Source organism: Nicotiana sylvestris, chromosome 11, assembly GCF_000393655.2.
Source record: "Nicotiana sylvestris chromosome 11, ASM39365v2, whole genome shotgun sequence".
Classification (NCBI taxonomy): Eukaryota; Viridiplantae; Streptophyta; class Magnoliopsida; order Solanales; family Solanaceae; genus Nicotiana; species Nicotiana sylvestris.
The window spans coordinates 68,836,285-68,847,210 of record NC_091067.1 but is presented as its reverse complement, the minus strand read 5'-3'; the positions used below and the strand labels follow the sequence as shown (position 1 = coordinate 68,847,210).

Here is a 10,926-nt window from a genome sequence, read left to right as displayed (position 1 = left end):
TTCTACCCAAAACACCCAATTTTCCCCATGAAAATCTTTGATTTGAAGTTGAAATTATATTAAAAGATGTTAAGGGATAAAGAAATTAAGTTAGAAATCACTTACCAATCGTTTTGGAGAAGAAAAGTTGTTTGGAAAATCGCCTCTTAGGTTTTTGGGTTTTTTTTGAAAATTGAAAAATGACTGAGATTTCCGAACTTGTATACCTTTCTGAGGACCTGGCGCGGACCGCACAAAAATGTGTTGCGGCCGAGCCGAGTGGGAGAAAAGTGGGGCTTCTCTAAACCCTTCCAGCGCGGACCGCACTGTTTTGGTGCGGCCGCGCTGGCTAACCTGAAACCCTAGCCCTCAGACTCAGCCACGCGGACCGCACAAAAATGCATCGCGGCCGCGCGGCTCCAGCGCGGACCGCGCGGAAATGACCGCGGCCGCGCTGGTGTCTGCAATACTTGAACCTGCATTTTCTTAAGTCCAAGACCTCCCGGGCCCCATTCAAAACTCACCCGATCCCTCGGGGCTCCAAACCAAACATGCACACAACCTTAAAAATATCTTACGGACTTACTCGTGCGATCAAATCGCCAAAATAACATCATATACATAGGATCAAGCCTCAAACACATGATTTTCTTTTCTTCAACTTTCATAACTCAAATTCTCCATTTTTAGTCCGAAACACGTCATATGACGTCCGTTTTTAGCCAAACTTTACAGATAGTGCTTAACACATATTTAAGACTTGTACCGGGCGTCGGAACCAAAATACGAGCCCGATACCTATATTTTCTAACTCCTTTTCATTTCAAATTTTCATATCAAATTTCAGAAAAACAATTTCTTTCAAAAATTCATTTCTCGGGCTTGGGACCTCAGAATTTGATTCCGGGCACACGCCCAAGTCCCATATTTTTCTACGAACCCTCCGGGACCGTCGAATCACAAGTCCGGGTCCGTTTACCCAAAATGTTGACCGAAGTCAACATTATGCATATTAATACAAAAATTCATCAAATGTTTCACATAATTCACATATTCTAATACGACAACTTTCCGGCTACGCGCCCGAACTGTGCACGCCAATCGAGACAACTAAAAGCGAGGTTTTCAAGGCCTCGGGAGCACGGAACAAGGAAGAATTACGGTGATGATCCCTTGGGTCGTCACAGGTCTTTACCCCTTGAAGAAGATTTTTGAGAAGGGAACCTCTGGTTCTAGAGGAAGGACCAAAACTAGAAGAAGGCATAGACGAACCACCTCCTCGAGTAGATCCTAAACTACAAAGTCTACCTCCCCTTCTATGCTTAACAGGGGCATTAGGGAAGGAGTCAGTAATGGAAACTCTCTCAGGGTTAGGGCTTGGAGAAGACATATCGAAGAGGAATGGTCTAAGGAAGAAGTCAACAAAGATTTGGAGAAATAAGTGTTCAATAATCTTTATGTGATAAGACAAAGGAAAAAATTATATTTATACCGATAAGCAACCGCCAAAGATAGAAGTGCAGAGGTGGAAATACCATAATTATGATAACTGGCACTTCGTTAATAGTGGCACCGTAAAAACCTTGAAAAAAGGCTGCAAAAACTGCAGAGCCAATGGAAAATCGACACGTGCATGAAGTGTTAAATGGAAGTGACAATTGAAGCGTCAGTTTTGTCATAGATGGTGACAAAAATTCTCGTTTTAATGAAATCCACTTCCCAAATATTCAATTGATGAATAAATGGAAAGTGGGGGGACTATCTGTATTGGGAAAAATTGAATTTATATATGTTGAGACATGTGGACCGGTCAAATAGTCAAAGAATTATAATTAGTCAAGAGTCACGGGCAGCAATGGAAACGAGCAAAGGCAAAGGAAGAGGCACGGGAGGACATTTGAAGGATTTAGTGCCCGTACCTATTTAGATCATTTATCAAAAGGAACGGATCTGACCATAATACACTACTAGAAATCCGGTAAAAAGCGACCACAAAAAGCGACCAAAGTTGGTCGCTTATAGGCCTAAAAGCGACCAAAAAGCGACCAAACATGCCTGGTCGCAATATTGCTGGTCCCTTTATTTTAGGGACCAAAGTTGGTCGCTAATTAGCGACCAACTTTGGTCTCTAAGGTAAAAGGACCAAATATTCCGGGTAAAGACTATAGCGACCAACTTTGGTCGCTTTATTATTTTAATAATATAATTTTGGCGACCAAAGTTGGTCTCTAAATGTAAAACACGTTATTTATTTATTTATTATTAATCATAAAAAACCGACCAACTTTGGTCTCTAATCCAAATATTATATTTTAAAATCTGGAAAATAGAGACCAAGATTGGTCGCTTTTTTATTTATTTATTTATTTTTTTTAAAAAATAAGCGACCATAGTTGGTCGCTAACTTCAAGAAATAATTTTTTTTTAATTATAAGCGACCAACTTTGGTCGCTATATTTCCAGAAATTATTTTTTTTAAATAGAATAGCGACCAAAGTTGGTCGCTTTTGAGAAATCTGGGTTAAATAGCGACCAAGGTTGGTCGCTATTGTCCAGAAAATTGTTTTTTTTAAGGGAAAAGCGACCAATTAGCGACCAAAGTTGGTCGCTTTTCTTGGTATATTTTTGCCAGAAAATGCCTGTTTTCGCAGCTACACCACCTGCCAGCTTACCAAAAATCCTAAACATGTATTTTATGCCAACAACAACAATAAACAACAACAATAAAAAGCAACAAAGTATAAAGTTCAATAGAACTAACACATTAAGCTAACAAAACTAAGTTAACGCTTATTACAAGCCCATTCGAAAACTTGTTCTATGGCCTAGTTCAAAGTATATAAAGTACTCAAGGAGTGTTCTTTCAGCATCCTCATCCGAAAGTTGGATTGTCTCGCCCGACTCATTAGGTAGCTGACTGCGTATGAATTCCCCCACATCAGTTGTGAAGCGAACCTATAAGAAAAATTATATTGAATTAGTATTTCAAAATTTATATAAAAGTAAATCAAAATACTTAATAAAAAGTAAAAAACTTACATGTATAGTCGAGGCTCGACCCTCGACCCACCTTTATGGATCAGTTTCTTTCTTCTTCTTTACAACACGAGTCTCATTGAATAACTCATCTTACTTCATTGGCATCATAAAGTTGTCTGGTGGCTTTGGTGATTATCCTCGTGGTACTATTACTCGGGATGAACTTAGATACAGAGAGTAACTTGAATACAGTACTCGACAGGGTGTGTCTTTGATCAATTGTTATTCTCATTAGCGACAATGATGATGAGAAGGCAATGGCATGTGTTTCAAACAGTGATGGTGTAGGTAAGAATTTAACATTTCCTAAGCAGATAGAGGAATTCTCTACTTCCTCTTGGAAAATGAAGTAGAGAATTCCTCTATAACCATTTCTTTTATCAATTTAGGAAATGTTAAATTCCTACCTACACCATCACTGTTTGAAACACATGTCATTGTCTTCGCATCATCATTGTCGCTAATGAGAACAACAATTAAAGGCACACTATGCCATGTACTGTTTCTAAGTTATTCTTGGTGGAAGTTGCATTGCATGTCTAATAAAATCATCAACCCCTTCTACAAAATCCTCCCGCAATCCTAAATTTCAATTCATATCCACAAAAGTTCAATTCATACACAAAAATTTCAATTCATATCCTAAAAGTTCAATTCATACACAAAAATTTCAATTCATATCCTAAAGGTTCAACTCATATCCACAAAAGTTCAAGTCATATCCTAAAATTTCAATTTATAAACTAAAATTCCAATACATAAACCAAAAATTTCAATTCATATCCTAAAGGTTCAATTCATATCCTAAAGGTTCAACGCATATCCACAAAAGTTCAAGTCATATCCTAAAATTTCAATTTATAAACTAAAATTCCAATACATAAACTAATATCCTAAAGGTTCAATTCATATCCTAAAGGTTCAACTCATATCCACAAAAGTTCAAGTCATATCCTAAAATTTTAATTTATAAACTAAAATTCCAATACATAAACTAAAAGTCCAATTCATATCCTAAATGTTCAATTCATATCCTAAAGGTTCAACTCATATCCACAAAAGTTCAAGTCATATCCTAAAATTTCAATTTATAAACTAAAATTTCAATACATAAACTAAAAGTCCAACTCATATCCTAAAGGTTCAATTCATATCCTAAAGGTTCAACTCATATCCACAAAAGTTCAAGTCATATCCTAAAATTTCAATTTATAAACTAAAATTCCAATACATAAACTAATATCCTAAAGGTTCAATTCATATCCTAAAGGTTCAACTCATATCCACAAAAGTTCAAGTCATATCCTAAAATTTCAATTTATAAACTAAAATTCCAATACATAAACTAAAAGTCCAATTCATATCCTAAATATTCAATTTATATCCTAAAGATTCAACTCATATCCACAAAAGTTCAAGTCATATCCTAAAATTTCAATTTATAAACTAAAATTCCAATACATAAACTAAAATTCCAATTCATATCCTAAAGGTTCAATTCATATCCTAAAGGTTCAACTCATATCCATAAAAGTTCAAGTCATATCCTAAAATTTCAATTTATAAACTAAAATTCCAATATATAAACTAAAAGTCCAATTCATATCCTAAATGTTCAATTCATATCCTAAAGGTTCAACTCATATCCACAAAAGTTCAAGTCATATCCTAAAATTTCAATTTATAAACTAAAATTCCAATACATAAACTAATATCCTAAAGGTTCAATTCATATCCTAAAGGTTCAACTCATATCCACAAAAGTTCAAGTCATATCCTAAAATTTTAATTTATAAACTAAAATTCCAATATATAAACTAAAAGTCCAATTCATATCCTAAAGGTTCAATTCATATCCTAAAGGTTCAACTCATATTCACAAAAGTTCAAGTCATATCCTAAAATTTCAATTTATAAACTAAAATTCCAATACATAAACTAAAAGTTCAATTCATATCCTAAATGTTCAACTCATATCCACAAAAGTTCAAGTCATATCCTAAAATTTCAATTTATAAACTAAAATTCCAATACATAAACTAAAAGTCCAATTCATATCCTAAATGTTCAATTCATATCCTAAAGGTTCAACTCATATCCACAAAAGTTCAAGTCATATCCTAAAATTTCAATTTATAAACTAAAATTCCAATACATAAACTAATATCCTAAAGGTTCAATTCATATCCTAAAGGTTCAACTCATATCCACAAAAGTTCAAGTCATATCCTAAAATTTTAATTTATAAACTAAAATTCCAATATATAAACTAAAAGTCCAATTCATATCCTAAAGGTTCAATTCATATCCTAAAGGTTCAACTCATATTCACAAAATTTCAAGTCATATCCTAAAATTTCAATTTATAAACTAAAATTCCAATACATAAACTAAAAGTTCAATTCATATCCTAAATGTTCAATTCATATCCTAAAGGTTCAACTCATATTCACAAAAGTTCAAGAAATTTTAATTTATAAACTAAAATTCCAATACATAAACTAATATCCTAAAGGTTCAATTCATATCCTAAAGGTTCAACTCATATCCACAAAAGTTCAAGTCATATCCTAAAATTTCAATTTATAAACTAAAATTCCAATACATAAACTAAAAGTCCAATTCATATCCTAAATGTTCAATTCATATCCTAAAGGTTCAACTCATATCCACAAAAGTTCAAGTCATATCCTAAAATTTCAATTTATAAACTAAAATTCCAATACATAAACTAAAAGTCCAATTCATATCCTAAATGTTCAATTCATATCCTAAAGGTTCAACTCATATCCACAAAAGTTCAATTCATATCCTAAAATTTTAATTTATAAACTAAACTTCCAATACATAAACCAAAAATTTCAATTCATATCTTAAAGGTTCAATTCATATCCTAAAGGTTCAACTCATATTCCACAAAAGTTCAAGTCATATCCTAAAATTTTAATTTATAAACTAAAATTCCAATACATAATCCTAAAGGTGCAACTCTTAGGGTTTCTTCTCTTCAAACAATTTCTTCCCCAAATTAGTAGGTAAAACTAAATATTTTGGACTAAATGTATTAATAAGAACCCTAAAAAATGCAAATAATATATAACTTTGAACCCTAACTTGGAGAAATTAAACCCTAATATGGAGAAATTAACTTTGAACCCTAACATGGTTGAACAAATAATATATAACTTTGAACCCTAACATGGATAAATTAGCCAAAATCACTGTATTTCGAAAAAAACAAAGAAAGGAGAAAGAAACCTACCTTGGGAATGGAGGTCGCCGGCGGTGGAGCTGCTACCGTCGATGGTCATCGGTGGCGTGGGTGGCGCCGCTGCTGCTGGGAGTCGGAGGGGGGGTTTGAGTGTGAGAGAGAAAAGAGATATTTTGGGGAATTTTTTTGAAAGAATGGGAGGGGAAATCCAATTTTGACACTGGAATTAAAAATAGCGACCAAAAGCAAAATAATTTTTGACTTTTTGACCAAAATAGCGACCAAAGTTGGTCGCTATTTCTAAAAAAATTAAATTTAAAATTATGTACATATGTAGTATAAATTTAGGATTTTAATTCAATTTAAGCTATATATATATATATATATACATATATAAATAAATATATAATATTTTAAAAAATATTATATATATATATATATATATTAATTGATATAAGTCAAGACGTTTTAATTTATTGTTAATATATATACATGCATATGAGTAGGTTATAAGTCGATGAATCAATTTACAAGTGTATCAATACCTAAAAGAACCCGTCCCTGTGTTCCGAGCGCTTCATGTTCTTATATATATATATATATATACACACACACACTATATACTATATTATACTATATATATCGAATATACTTTGATATATAATACACTTAGTATATATACTATACTATACTATACTATTCTATACTATACTATACTATGCACTAAATATTAGTGCATTAGCTAATATTATATCGAATATAGCTTTTATATATATATATATATATATATATATATACACTATACTATATATATAGTATAGTGTATTATATAATACACTATACTGTACACTTGGTATATATAATACACTTAGTATATATATACTATACTATACTATGCACTAAGTATTAGTGCATTAGCTAATATTATATCGAATATAGCTATATATATATACACACACACACATATATTAATTGATATAAGTCGAGACATTTTCATTTATTGTTAATATATATACATGCATATGAGTAGGTTATAAGTCGATGAATCAATTTACAAGTGTATCAATACCTAAAAGAATCCGTCCCTGTGTTCCGAGCGCTTCATGTTCTTATATATACATACCTAATATTATATCGAATATAGCTTTTATATATATATATATATATATATATATATATATATATATTAATTGATATAAGTCGAAACGTTTTAATACCTAAAAGAACCCGTCCCTGTATATATTGGAGTATATAGTGTATATATATATATATATATATATATATATATATATATATATATATATATATATATATATATATATATATAGCTTATATACTATATACTATATTATACTATATATATCGAATATGCCTTGATATATAATACACTTAGTATATATACTATACTATACTATACTATACTATACTATACTATACTATACTATACTATACTATACTATACTATACTATACTATACTATATTATACTATACTATACTATACTATACTATACTATACTATAATATGCACTACGTATTAGTGCATTAGCTATTATTATATCGTATATAGCTTATATATATATATATACACATACATACATACATACATACATACATACATACATACATACATACATACATACATACATACATACATACATACATACATACATATATTAATTATATAAGTCGAGACATTTTAATTTATTGTTATATATATATATATATATATATATATATATAGGTTATAAGTCGATGAATCAAATTACAAGTGTATCAATACGTAAAAGAACATGTCCCTGTGTTCCGAGTGTTTCATGTTCTTATATATATTTATATATAGACACACACGCACGCTTCGTAGTACTGCTTAACTGCATATATAACATGTTAGATTATATTTTAGTCTATTCATCCTTTGTATTACAAAAGTGTTAGCGGGTTACATTTATATTATTTAGATAGTAAATACAAAAGTGATTTTTAATTTTGACCATTGTTGACCTGAAAAGAGACCAACTTTGGTCGCTAAATATACATAAATTTAAATTAGCGACCAAAGTTGGTCGCTAAATTTAAATCAAATTTATTTATATTTTATATAATATTTAAAATAATAATATAATTGTTAAACGTTAGAACTCGATCCCAGATTAGCGACCAAAGTTGGTCTCTATTTTCGTAAGCGACCAACTTTGGTCGCTAAATTTGAATTATATTTTTTTATATTTTATAATTTTTTTTAAATAAAAATATAATTATTAAAATTTTATAATTGGGTCCCATTTTAGCGACCAAAGTTGGTCGCTATCTGCTTACCCCTTAATTAGCGACCAACTTTGGTCGCTAATTTAAGTTATATTTATTTATATTTTATAATTTTTTTAAAATAATATTATAATTATTATAATTATATAAGTGGGTCCCCCTGTAGCGACCAACGTTGGTCGCTAATCTCAGTATACCTTTGACCAAGCAAGTCTGACCAGTCCGATCAATATTTTGACAAAATTAGCGAGCAAGTAGCGACCAACCTTGGTCGCTAATGTATATCAAATAATTATTTTATTATTTTCGCCAATTTAGTGACCAACTTTGGTCGCTTTTCTTGATAGACCAAGTTTGGTCGCTAAAGTTTGGTCGCCTTTTTCCGGAATTCTAGTAGTGATAAAGAGCGCAGATACGGAATTCGATAGGCATTAAATACCGGATACGTTAGAGAATTTGTATTGATTACAATGATTGTGTAACGTAGCATTTAATGTCTTTAATTATTCATAATAGCCTCATTATGATTTGAAGGAAACGCATACCTTCAAGACACCTATAAAAGGGAGGTATCTAGTCACTTGTAAGGACAAACACAATTGAAATATACTCTGATTCACTTGTTTTTCTCCTGATTACATTCTGGTTACTCCAAATTATTCTCTTCTACGTATTCTTTTGATTATCAGTAACCCGCGTTCTTCTAAATTCTAGCTTTGACTAAAATTCTATTTTTTGGTTAAACAATTTGGACAGCGTGTGTCTTAACAATTGAATTGAACTCTTTAATCAATTGTATCGCATGTTAGTTTTATCTTGCACAATTTCCTTCTGAAAAGAAAATGAATCAACCATATCAATCTCAAATGAGTTGAAGTTTAACCATAGGAATCCTCCTAATCCTTGCAACTCTATTTACGTCCATTCTATTTTTTTAAAAGGAAATACAATTAAAAAATTTAAATATCCGTATATTATTGAGGTAATGTCGAAGTCAAGATGGTTGAGTTATGATTTCTTTTTTTTTTAAAAACACTGATCAAGCCACTATCATCCTGCATAGGCTAAGCTTGACATATTATAGGAGGATATGACAGGTGGATTCTTAATCATATACACTCAATTGGTGTAACAACTTAAGAACCAAAATCACAATGTCATTATCAAAAGTATCTGACTTTTGCTTAGACATGGAAAAGTATTTATACATATAATATATGTCCAATTGAGAGAAGTACTAGTTGTCTGGAATTCTTTAATATCATCATAGTGACTGGTTCCTGAAACATGGCCAGCTAATTAAAAGGTCTTGTTGGAGCACCCCAACAACATTGTATATTCCCTACAACATAAATCCTTGGAGGAAACATTAGTTCATCGATCATCTCTCCAACAAATGAGTGGGAGAACCTTGCTCTTGATATTGTTCTTATGGGCTGTCCTTACAGTCGTAACCCCTATCCTTGTCCGATTGTCTGCTTCTGCCAGAGCAAATGGCGAATTTTTCGTCATCACACACACCAGTAAGGATTTTTTATTATTTCATTATCATTCCTTTAGCAAGCGAAAAAGAAGTCAATTTTATTCTTTTTAGTATATTTATAAGAGGAGATCATATGAATAACGATTCTTTCGTTTGAATCAGGTGAGCTAAACGAGAGGATGAAGACCGAGAAATTGATGGGGTTGTTGGCACGGAGGGCGCTTGTTGCAGCAGCACCACGAAAGAAAGACTCAACTCCATCACTGACACCAGAAATTGTGCCATCACAGACAATACTCCTCCTGCCTTAAAATCGCAATTGTGAAGTTGAAAAGACATTATTCTTGACGTGTGCATGAGATCGTCAAGTGTGAGGACTCCATTTTCTAGTTGCAAGAATTAGTTGAGTTATTACTAAGTTAATCAGACAAACTTAAGACATGGTTATGCTTACATTATGTCAATTGGCACTATGGTTTTGTACAGCGTATATATATATAATATATCTGCAGAAAGGTACACAGCAAAAGTTCCATTACTTAAAGTACATATGAAATTGAGAAGTTCTTTTTGTTGTTTCTTTTTCCTACTTTCGTCTTTGCCTTTTACTTTTGCACGTTACAATTATTATAAAAGAGATTGATACACTTTGAGTGAAAAGCAAGCATCGAGTCTATGAGATGGTAAGGAAAAACAGTCTGATTGAGCTGATTAACTTTAATTTGTAGCTGGTTACCATTCTTGTTTCTCCCATTTTCTCTATTTGTTACTGCTGCTTATAATCTTCAACTCTTGCTTTGATCTTTTCAATTCATCGAATTATTACGTTGGACTTCTCTTTTTCATTTCATTTGAATTATTCAAGAAAATTGATTTTTTGCTCACCCGTAAATATATCTCCACCATGAATATCCTATAATATATCCACCATTATCGATAAATTAATTA

General features: G+C 31.5%; 1 long non-coding RNA gene across 1 annotated transcript; it reads left to right on the top strand.

Annotated features, from left to right (window-relative positions):
• The first annotated feature begins 9,751 nt into the window (after window positions 1-9,751).
• On the top strand, window positions 9,752-10,556 carry LOC104212276 (uncharacterized). The gene is made up of 2 exons (XR_707316.2): window positions 9,752-10,018; window positions 10,141-10,556. It is a non-coding gene; the product is annotated as an uncharacterized lncRNA (long non-coding RNA).
• The last annotated feature ends 370 nt before the right edge of the window (window positions 10,557-10,926 follow it).